Source organism: Triturus cristatus, chromosome 7 (genome assembly GCF_964204655.1).
Source record: "Triturus cristatus chromosome 7, aTriCri1.1, whole genome shotgun sequence".
Lineage (NCBI taxonomy): Eukaryota > Metazoa > Chordata > Amphibia > Caudata > Salamandridae > Triturus > Triturus cristatus.
The window spans coordinates 639,840,818-639,850,565 of NC_140590.1; the positions used below are offsets into that span (position 1 = coordinate 639,840,818).

The 9,748-nt window shown below is 54.6% G+C and overlaps 1 protein-coding gene across 3 annotated transcripts in view; it reads left to right on the forward strand.

The window, feature by feature from the left end:
- The window catches only part of HELZ (helicase with zinc finger), a 2,003,166-nt gene that overhangs the window by 1,258,701 nt on the left and 734,717 nt on the right, over nucleotides 1-9,748 (forward strand). The window lies entirely within an intron of this gene.

Sequence of the window (9,748 nt, forward strand, 5' to 3'; positions counted from 1 at the left end):
CTAGTCAGCCTTTCTCCCCTTTGGTGGTCATGGAAGGGGCTTCCAACCACGTGTTTACACCCCCCGCCACCCTAGCCATCAATTGTGTGTCTTTTGCAGCCACCCTGCCAGCATACCGTACAATCTTTTTGTGGCCGATGACATGGTTCCCACAGACCATGTGGAGCAGGCATCCAGAGGTCTAGCAAGTCCACCACCTTCCCAGCAGCCTCCACGCCCCTATAGTTTGCCCTCCGACCATCATAGGCATCCAATGGGGGCCAGTAAATGCCATCTTGTGCTCCACTCGAGGTCAATAACATTAGACCATTGGGTTTTTTCAGCTCTTCCAAATGGTCTCTCCCTTCCCCTTTGTGGCCACTGCCCTGTCCATACCACCTACTTACAACAAGCTGACGAAGGACCAGCTCTCCTTGCTCCGTCAGGAGGTGTTCGCTCTCTTGGCCAAGGGCGCTATAGAGAAGGTGCCAGCATCAGACAGAGGTGGTTGCTTTTCCGTCTACTTTCTGGTGCCCAAGAGGGACAGAGGCCTTCGTCCTATTCTAGACCTGCCCCGGCTCAATCGCTTCCTGAAAAAATTGGAAATTCAAAATGTTCGCACAAGTCCTCTCTGCACTGTACCCAGGAGACTGGATGGTATTGTTTGATTCATCGGATGCTAATTTTCACATACCCGTCCTGCCTACCCGCAGGCATTACCTGCGGTTCATGATAGGCTAAGAGCACTTATATTGCCGTGCTTGCCACCGACTTTACCAGTGCCCCTAGCGTACTAATAAAAGTGATGACGGTGGTTGCAGCTCATCTGTGTAGGTCAGGAATTCCAGTGTGTCCTTGCCTCAACGATTGGTTGTTCAGTCTGGCTCGCCCCCGGTAGTCGTATCCCACCTTTAGACTACGGCGATTTTCTGCACTGTCTGGGGTTCACTATCAACGTGCCGAAGTCACTCTTGACTTCTTCTGTGATGCTCATCAGACATGTAATGCACACAGTGTAGTTTTGGTCCTATCATCTCGAGCTGTGATTCTGAGGCTGTTGGGCCTCATGGCCTCCTGCATCCTTCTTGTGACACATGCCCTTTGGAATATGCGGGCTCTGCAGTGGGACCTGAAATTCCAGTGGGCACAGCATCAGGGGAATCTCTTCAACCTGGTCTAGATCTCTAAAGGGACTGCAAGAGAACTGTAGTGGTGGCTAACAAACCGCAATTGGCGCATTGGCAGACCCCTCTCCAACCATACCCGACAATGGTGACAGATGCGTCACTGCTGGGTTGGGGCAGCCATCTTGGAAAGGTGGAGAACAGAGGACTCTGGTCTCCAGCGGAATCTGGACTCTTTATCAACCTGATGGAACAACCAGAGATCCAGCTGGCATTGAAGGCCTTCCTTCCTTCAGTCAGGGAAAGGCTGGTACAGATGCTCACAGACAACACCACCGTCATGTGGTATTGCAACATACAGGACTGTGTGGGATTGTGCACGCTTTGTCAAGAGGCCCTGTGTCTCTGGACATGCTGGAACATCATAGAATACATGCTGGAACATCAGAGCATATCCCTGGTGGTTCAACACCTGGCTGGCTCGCTGCACGCCAGGGCGGACAAACTCAGCCAAAGATGCCTAGCGGATGACGAATTACATTTCCATCCAGAGATGGGGCAAAGCCTATTTCAAGAGTGGGAAGAGCCTTGGTTAGATTAGTTTGTCACTGCCAAAAAGGCACAATGTCAACAATTTTGCACGCTAGAGTTTCCAAGGCGACCTGCTCAGAGGTGCTTTTTGTCACGAGTGGAGCTCAGGACTCCTGTACACCTTTCTGCCCATACAAGAAGATCAGGAACTACCGGGCTCAAGTCATCCTTGTTGCTCCGGACTGGGCTCGGAAAGTTTGATATACCGAGCAATTGAGTATGGAAATCTGTCCTCCTATCAGGCTGCCCCTTTGGGGAGATCTGTTGCAGCAGCAGAGGAGGCTCCTCCACCCAAACCTGGCAACTCTCCACATTCATGTGTGGAAATTGAGCTGCGGCAGTTGACAACTTTTGACCCCCTGCTTGAAGTTGGCAATGTTAGGCGTCCCTTCACCAAGACGATATACGCCTGCCACTGAGGCCGGTTTGTAGCATGGGGTGCAGAAAAGCAAGTTGACCCCTCCTCCCCCCCCACCCCCCCCCCCCCCCCTTTCTGCTCACCATTCTTAGGTTATTATATTCATTCTATCTCTTGCCCACCAGGGCTCTGCTTTGGGCACCTTAAAGAGCTATCTTTTTGCCATCTCAGCTGTTCTGCAATTGCCAGATCAGCCATCCCGGTTCAAATCCCCTGTTGTGAATAGGTTTTTTTAAAGTCTTCAACATATTTCCACCTTTACCCTTCATTGTGGGCTCCTTTTGAACTACTGTACAACTGACCTTTCAGGCTCCTTACCATCAAGACTGCTTTCCCAGTAGTAATAACATCTGCCTGGAGGGTCAGTGAGTTCCAGGCTTTGTCATCTAAGCCTTCGTACCTAAACAGCTTCCCATACAAGCTGGTTCTTCACACTAGAGCTTCCTTCCTGCCGAAAGTTGTCACTGCTTTTTATGTAGGCCAGTCCATCGCCATGCCTAGCTTTTACGCTCCACCACATACCTCTAAGGAAGAGGAGTTTTTTCCCCAACTGGACCCAAAATAGCTTTGATGTTATACTTTGACCCCACGAAAGAGTTCTGGGTGGACGACCAACTCTTTGCGGGGTATGTCGGAACAAAGAAAGGGAAGGATGTGCAGAAACTTACCATCTCCCAATGGATTATGTTCTGCATTAAAATCTGCTTTGCACTGGCCAAGAAGCAACCCACTTAAGGTTTGCATGCTAATTAAAACAGAGCCAAGGCTGCTACCACTATGTTAGCATGTGGAGTTCCGGTCCTGGACAACCGCCAGGCAGCAACTTGAGCTTCTCTGCACACGTTCGCCAAGCATTACTGCCTGGACAGTCCGGTCCTTTGAAATTGGCACTTTGCTCGTTCCGTCCTGCAGGACTTTTTTGCATGAACTGGTTTTGCAGACCCACCTGTGGGGAGGTATTGCTTGGGTATCCATATCTGAAAGAAACACGTTAGTTAGATTCCTCACCTTAGAATATCCCCAGGCGTCAGACTGGATCCGGAAGATTTTTCGTCAGCAATACCCCTTGCGCGTCGCTAGGCGTCGTCTGCGGCTCCGCGTCCGTCGTCGGCGTCGTGCGCCGGGATGACGTCGTCGGAGTACTTAGACGCCGCCCTCGCGCGCTGACGTCAGTTCTTCTTTTTTCCGCGCCAGTAAGCGCAGATCCGGGAGAGCTACCCCTTTTAGTCTTTTTTGACTAAATCTTTTTTGATCATTTTTGATCCTTGTCTGTCGACATCTGGTGCCGGTAGGATGCCTGGGTTCAAGGCTTGCGAGGATTGCCATCGACTGATGTCGGTGACCGATCACCACCGCCGGTGCCTCTACTGCTTAGGCCCCGACCACGACGCGGAGTCGTGCAACGACTGCCAGGCCCTGACTTCGAAGGCTAGGCGGGAGCGGTCCCGCAAGCTTCTCGAGCTTCGCCACTCGGCTCCGCGTCGTGCGCGATCCCGGTCCAGGAGGAGGTCCAAGGATCGCTCGCGGAGCCCTAGCCGACGCCATCGATCGTCCGGCTCCAAGTCGTCGGGTAAGTCCAAACGCTCAAAGAAGTCCAAGAGGCGACACCGCTCTTCGGACTCCCCTCGCCGGTCGCGCGACTCGGCCGAGGGTCAGGGTGGTTCCACCCCCGCGGCTCCGGCGGAGCCGCAGGTGCCGCGTCCGCCCCCATACCTTCCGGTCCCTGGGACTGACGCGGCGCCGGCGGAGATCAGTGCCTTCCTCTCGGCCATGAGGAGCCTGGCCCCGCCGTCGACGCCCGCTGGCGCGCCTTCGGGCCCCACGGACTCGACTGGGCGATCTTGCCTGCCGGCGGCTCCGGCCCCGGCGCCGTCGACGACTCCGGTCTCGACGCCGCAGGTCCCCGCGGGGCCCATGCCTGGGCCCCAGTCGACGCCGGTTGACCTAGTCACTCCTCCACCGGCGCCGACGCCTGAACCACCGACGCCGTCACCGGCGCCGCCGACGCCTTTGGCGCCGACACCGCCCCAGTTTAGCCCTCATCCGGACCCGGCGGCGTCGACCGACGCCGCATCCGACGCCGCTTGAGTCCTACCATCTCTACAGTCCGGTTCCGATCATTCCTCCTGTTTATCAGGAATCGGAAGAAGGGGGCGACTGGGAGGGGTTCGAGGACCCTATGGCTGTTCAGTCACAGCTTTCTCAGGACTGGGCAGATGAACTGGGGGAGGCCAGTGGGCTGGACACCTCGCCAGACACTGGATTCACTTCTCCTCCGACCATGGCTTCGGAGGAGGGTGCAGCATTTTCTGTGGTGCTGCGCAAGGCGGCAGAGGCCCTTGGGCTCGAGTTGCCTGCCGTGGCTGTGAGGACTAACATCCTCACCGAGGTGCTTCAAACCTCAGCAAGCTCCACTGAGCCTCTGCTGCCGTTCAACGAGGCCCTCACTGACGTTCTGCAGGGCACCTGGTCCAAGCCCTCCACAGTTCCTCCTGTGGATAGGAACGTTGCCAGGCGCCACCGCCCTGCTCCGGGCGACCCCAGTTTCCTGTCCCAACACCCCACCCCCGAGAGTCTGGTTATCCAGGCCTCTACCTCCCAATCCTCCTTCCCGACCGCTCCGCCGGACCGGGATTCCAAGAGACTCGAGCAGTTTGGCAAGAAACTGTTCTCGTCCCTTAGTTTGGGCCTGCGGTCCTTAAATACCGCCTGTCTCTTGGACCGTTATTCCCATTCCCTGTGGGATACGGTGGAGGACGTGCTGCCCCTGTGTCCGGAGGAGGTCCGGACGCGTCTTAACCAGGCTTTGGCCGATGGGAGGGATGCAGCACGGCACGCCATACGATGTGGGCTTGACACCACAGACTCGCTGGGTCGGGCGATTTCAACCACGGTGGCGCTCCGCCGCCACGCCTGGATGCGGTCCACGTCATTTTCCGGGGATGTCCAGACCACCCTCATGGACATGCCCTTTGATGGCACTCGCCTGTTTGGTGAGAAGGCGGACAGTGCGCTGAACCGCTTTAAGGACTCCCGGGCTACGGCCAAGTCCTTGGGCCTCTCGGCTCCGCGGGCGCACACCTCCGCTTTTCGCCCCTTTCGTGGCCAAGGAAGGGGCGCCTCCTCACGTCCGCAAAGCCACCAGCCGCAGAACCAACCTGCGCGCGGTCGCGGACGTGGCTTCCGCCGTGGCGGAAATGGAGGCCGACGTGGTCAGCCCACTTCCACCCCGGCAGCATCCGCCTCAAAGCCCTCCTAGTCCGAGCTTTCAGGCCCATACCACGCCAGTGGGCGGCAGAGTTCGCCATCACCTGCTCCACTGGCGGTCCATAACATCGGACAGGTGGGTGCTGCAAATCGTCCGAAGGGGCTACTCCCTCCCCTTCGAGACGACCCCTCCAGCCATGCCACCGCAGCACCACCGTATCTCGGGGGATCATTTGAATCTTCTCCGCGAGGAAGTTTCGGCTCTCTTGGCCAAGGGGGCCGTCGAGCGCGTTCCGAGTCCAGAAGTAGGTCGTGGTTGTTATTCCCACTACTTTCTGGTTCCCAAGAAGGGCAAGGGGGGCCTACGCCCTATCTTGGACCTCCGGAACGTCAATGCCTTCCTCCGAAAGGAAAGGTTCAAGATGCTAACGTTGGCTCAGGTTTTAGCTGCCCTAGACCCTGGAGACTGGATGGTAGCGTTGGACTTGCAGGACGCCTATTTTCACTTCCCCGTCCTGCCGGCCCACCGGCGTTACCTGCGGTTCACGGTGGGCCAAGAGCACTTTCAGTTTACCGTGCTCCCCTTCGGCCTCACCAGTGCCCCTCGGGTGTTCACGAAAGTGTTGGCGGTGGTCGCAGCTCGCCCCAGGCAGTCGTCTCCCACCTCCAGACTACGGCGGATCTCCTGCATTTGCTGGGGTTTTCCATCAACGTGCCGAAGTCACACCTGAGTCCCTCTCAGAAGCTCCTCTTCATCGGAGCGGTTCTCGATTCGGCGCAGTTCCGGGTCCATCCACCGGAACAGCGGGTCCGGGATATACAGGCCCTGATTCCCATCTTTCGGCCTCTATCCCGGGTTTCGGTCAGGCTAGTGTTGCGGCTTCTGGGGCTGATGGCCTCCTGCATCCTACTAGTGCATCACGCCAGGCGGCGCATGCGGGCTCTGCAGTGGGACCTGAAGTTTCAGTGGGCCCAGCATCACGGCAACCTGTCCGACCATGTCTTGATCTCGGAGGGCACTGCACAGCAGTTGCAGTGGTGGCTCACGGACCGCGAGTGGGTCAAGGGCAAGAGCCTCTCCCTTCCCCAACCGGAGCATGTCGTAGTGACGGATGCGTCCCTCCTGGGTTGGGGTGGCCATATGGGAGAGGCGGAGATCAGAGGCCTCTGGTCTCCGGCGGAGTCTCGTCTCCACATCAACCTGTTGGAGTTGAGAGCGATCCGGCTTGCACTGAAAGCCTTCCTTCCCTCTGTCAGGGGAAGTGTCGTGCAGGTGTTCACGGACAACACCACCGCCATGTGGTATTGCAACAAACAGGGCGGGGTGGGGTCGTGGACCCTTTGTCAGGAGGCTCTGCGCCTCTGGACGTGGCTGGAACACCAGGGCGTCACCCTAGTGGTTCAACATCTGGCGGGCTCTCTGAACGCCAGAGCAGACGAACTCAGCCGCCGGTGCATGATGGATCACGAATGGCGTCTGAACTCCGAAGTGGCGCAAGGTCTCTTTCAGCAGTGGGGAGAGCCTTGGTTAGATCTATTCGCCACCGAAGAGAACGCGCAATGTCAGCAGTTCTGCGCGTTGGAATTTCCAAGGCGGCACTCGCTCGGCGACGCTTTTCGTCACGAGTGGAGTTGCGGTCTGTTGTACGCCTTTCCGCCTATACCACTTCTGCCCAGAGTGCTGAAGAAGATCAGGCACGACCGGGCCCAAGTCATCTTGGTGGCTCCGGATTGGGCACGAAGATACTGGTATCCCGAGCTACTCAGTCTGTTGACCGATCCCCCGATACGTCTGCCCCTTCGGGAGGATCTTCTGTCGCAGCAGCAGGGGATGGTCCTCCACCCGAACCTGTCCAGCCTCCACCTCCATGCGTGGAGATTGAGCGGCGGCAGTTGATGCCATTTGACTTGCCTCCTGAAGTCTGTGATATCATTCTGGCAGCCAGGCGTCCCTCCACAAAGTCGGTATACGCCTGCCGGTGGAACAAATTTGTGGCATGGTGCACAGCAAAGGCTGTGGATCCCCTTTCCGCCCCTCTTTCTGAGGTTCTCCTCTTCCTTCTTTCTCTGGCCCGGCAGGGCTCTGCCCTGGGCACCCTGAAAGGTTATCTTGCTGCCATCTCCGCCTTCTTGCGGCTTCCTGATCAGCCTTCTCTTTTCAAGTCCCCTGTGGTTACACGCTTTCTCAAAGGCATTACACACACGTTCCCTCCTGTCCCTTTTGTAATGCCTCAGTGGGACTTGAATCTGGTATTGACATTCCTGATGTGCGCTCCCTTCGAGCCTCTTCACAATTGTCCTCTTCGTCTTCTGACTCTTAAGACTGCTTTTCTGGTAGCCATCACCTCGGCTAGACGGGTGAGTGAGCTCCAGGCTTTATCTTCAAAGCCTCCTTTTCTCTCTGTTCATCCGGACAAGGTTGTCCTTCGGCCTCGTCCCTCCTTTCTTCCTAAAGTGGGGACTCCATTTCACCTTGGGCAGTCTGTCACCTTGCCCACCTTCTTTCCGCCTCCGCATCCTTCCAAAGAGGAAGAGAGGCTCCACCGTCTGGACCCAAAACGTGCGCTCTCCTTTTATCTGGACCGCACAAAACAGTTCCGGGTGGACGACCAGCTTTTTGTTGGGTACGTGGGCGCTAAGAAGGGGAAAGCTGTGCACAAACGGACCATCTCTCGGTGGGTCGTTTTGTGTATAAAAATTTGCTATTCCTTGGCTAAAAAGAACCCTCCTGTTGGGCTGCGCGCCCATTCTACTCGGGCCACGGCGGCTACTACTGCCTTGGGACGGGGAGTCCCTTTGCAGGACATCTGTCAGGCGGCGACGTGGGCTTCGCTACACACGTTTGCCAGGCATTATTGCCTTGACAGCCAAGTCCGGAGGGATGGCTTCTTTGGCCGTTCTGTCCTCCAGGACTTTCTGGTGTGATCTTGGTTCGCAGACCCACCACCGGGGATGGTATTGCTTGGGTATCTATTCTAAGGTGAGGAATCTAACTAACGTGTTTCTTTCAGATGAACAAGTTACTTACCTTCGGTAACGATGTATCTGTAAGAAACATTAGTTAGTTAGATTCCTCACCGACCCTCCCATCCTCCCCGTTCTGCGAACTGACATCTAGGGTTAAGGTTGTCCTTTCAGGCCCCTAGATTTTATTTTTGGCACCAGTGTCGGTCTTTGCATGGCTCTGCGTTCCTGGCGCGGAAGGCTATGTACAAGAACTGACGTCAGCGCGCGAGGGCGGCGTCTAAGTACTCCGACGACGTCATCCCGGCGCACGACGCCGACGACGGACGCGGAGCCGCAGACGACGCCTAGCGACGCGCAAGGGGTATTGCTGACGAAAAATCTTCCGGATCCAGTCTGACGCCTGGGGATATTCTAAGGTGAGGAATCTAACTAACTAATGTTTCTTACAGATACATCGTTACCGAAGGTAAGTAACTTGTTCTTAAGGTAAGGAATCTAACTATCTATCTATCTATCTATCTATCTATCTATATATATATATATATATATATATTCACTGAAAAAACCATAGGTTTCACACATGTTATAGTTAGCTGGACATTTTACTGATAAAAAACCAATGAAATTCCCCCGTTATAGTTAGTGCAGGCAACTATAACTCACGCGACCGCAATCCTCTGTTGATGCTAATACTGTATTTAGACACTTATTTGCCTATGTCTTCTTCCATTAAATTTTAGCTATACATATATTACAAATATTTTTTTTTCATAAAGACACATATGTCATCAGCAGAGGATTGCGGTCGCGTGAGTTATAGTTGCCTGCACTAACTATAACGGGGGAATTTCATTGGTTTTTTATCAGTAAAATGTCCAGCTAACTATAACGTGTGAAACCTATGGTTTTTTCAGTGAATTTGCAAGGTTTTTTAAATGCTAATTCCTAACTATAACGTGTGTGAAACCTATGGTTTTTTCAGTGAATTTGTACGGTTTTTTAAATGCTAAGTTACTTTACGCCATTCGTGGCGTGCGTGCCCACTTAACGCAGTTCGTTCCGTGCGCGCACAGTGAGCACAGCGCCCACTTTACGCAGTTAGTGCCGTGGATGGGCCATGTACGCTCGATGCGCTTCGCGCACCGTGCGCACGTGGTGGACATATTATGCGCTTCGTTGTGAAAGATAAACATTTATATTCAGTTTAAATTACATATATAATATGCCATGCACAAATGGTGCACTTCAGGCACCATTTGAACACGGGGTGGGGAGAGTGTGGATAATTTTTTTTTTAATTAATTTTTTTACCGTACGCGTACGGTAAGCGTAATCAGCGAATTTTCGTAAAAAAATAAAAATGAATTTTTGGCCTTGGGGGTTCTGTGGGGACACATTTAGCAAGCCGAGGTGGTTGGGAGCTGTCTAAACAGTCCCTTTACATGTTTATTCTCTTTGTTTT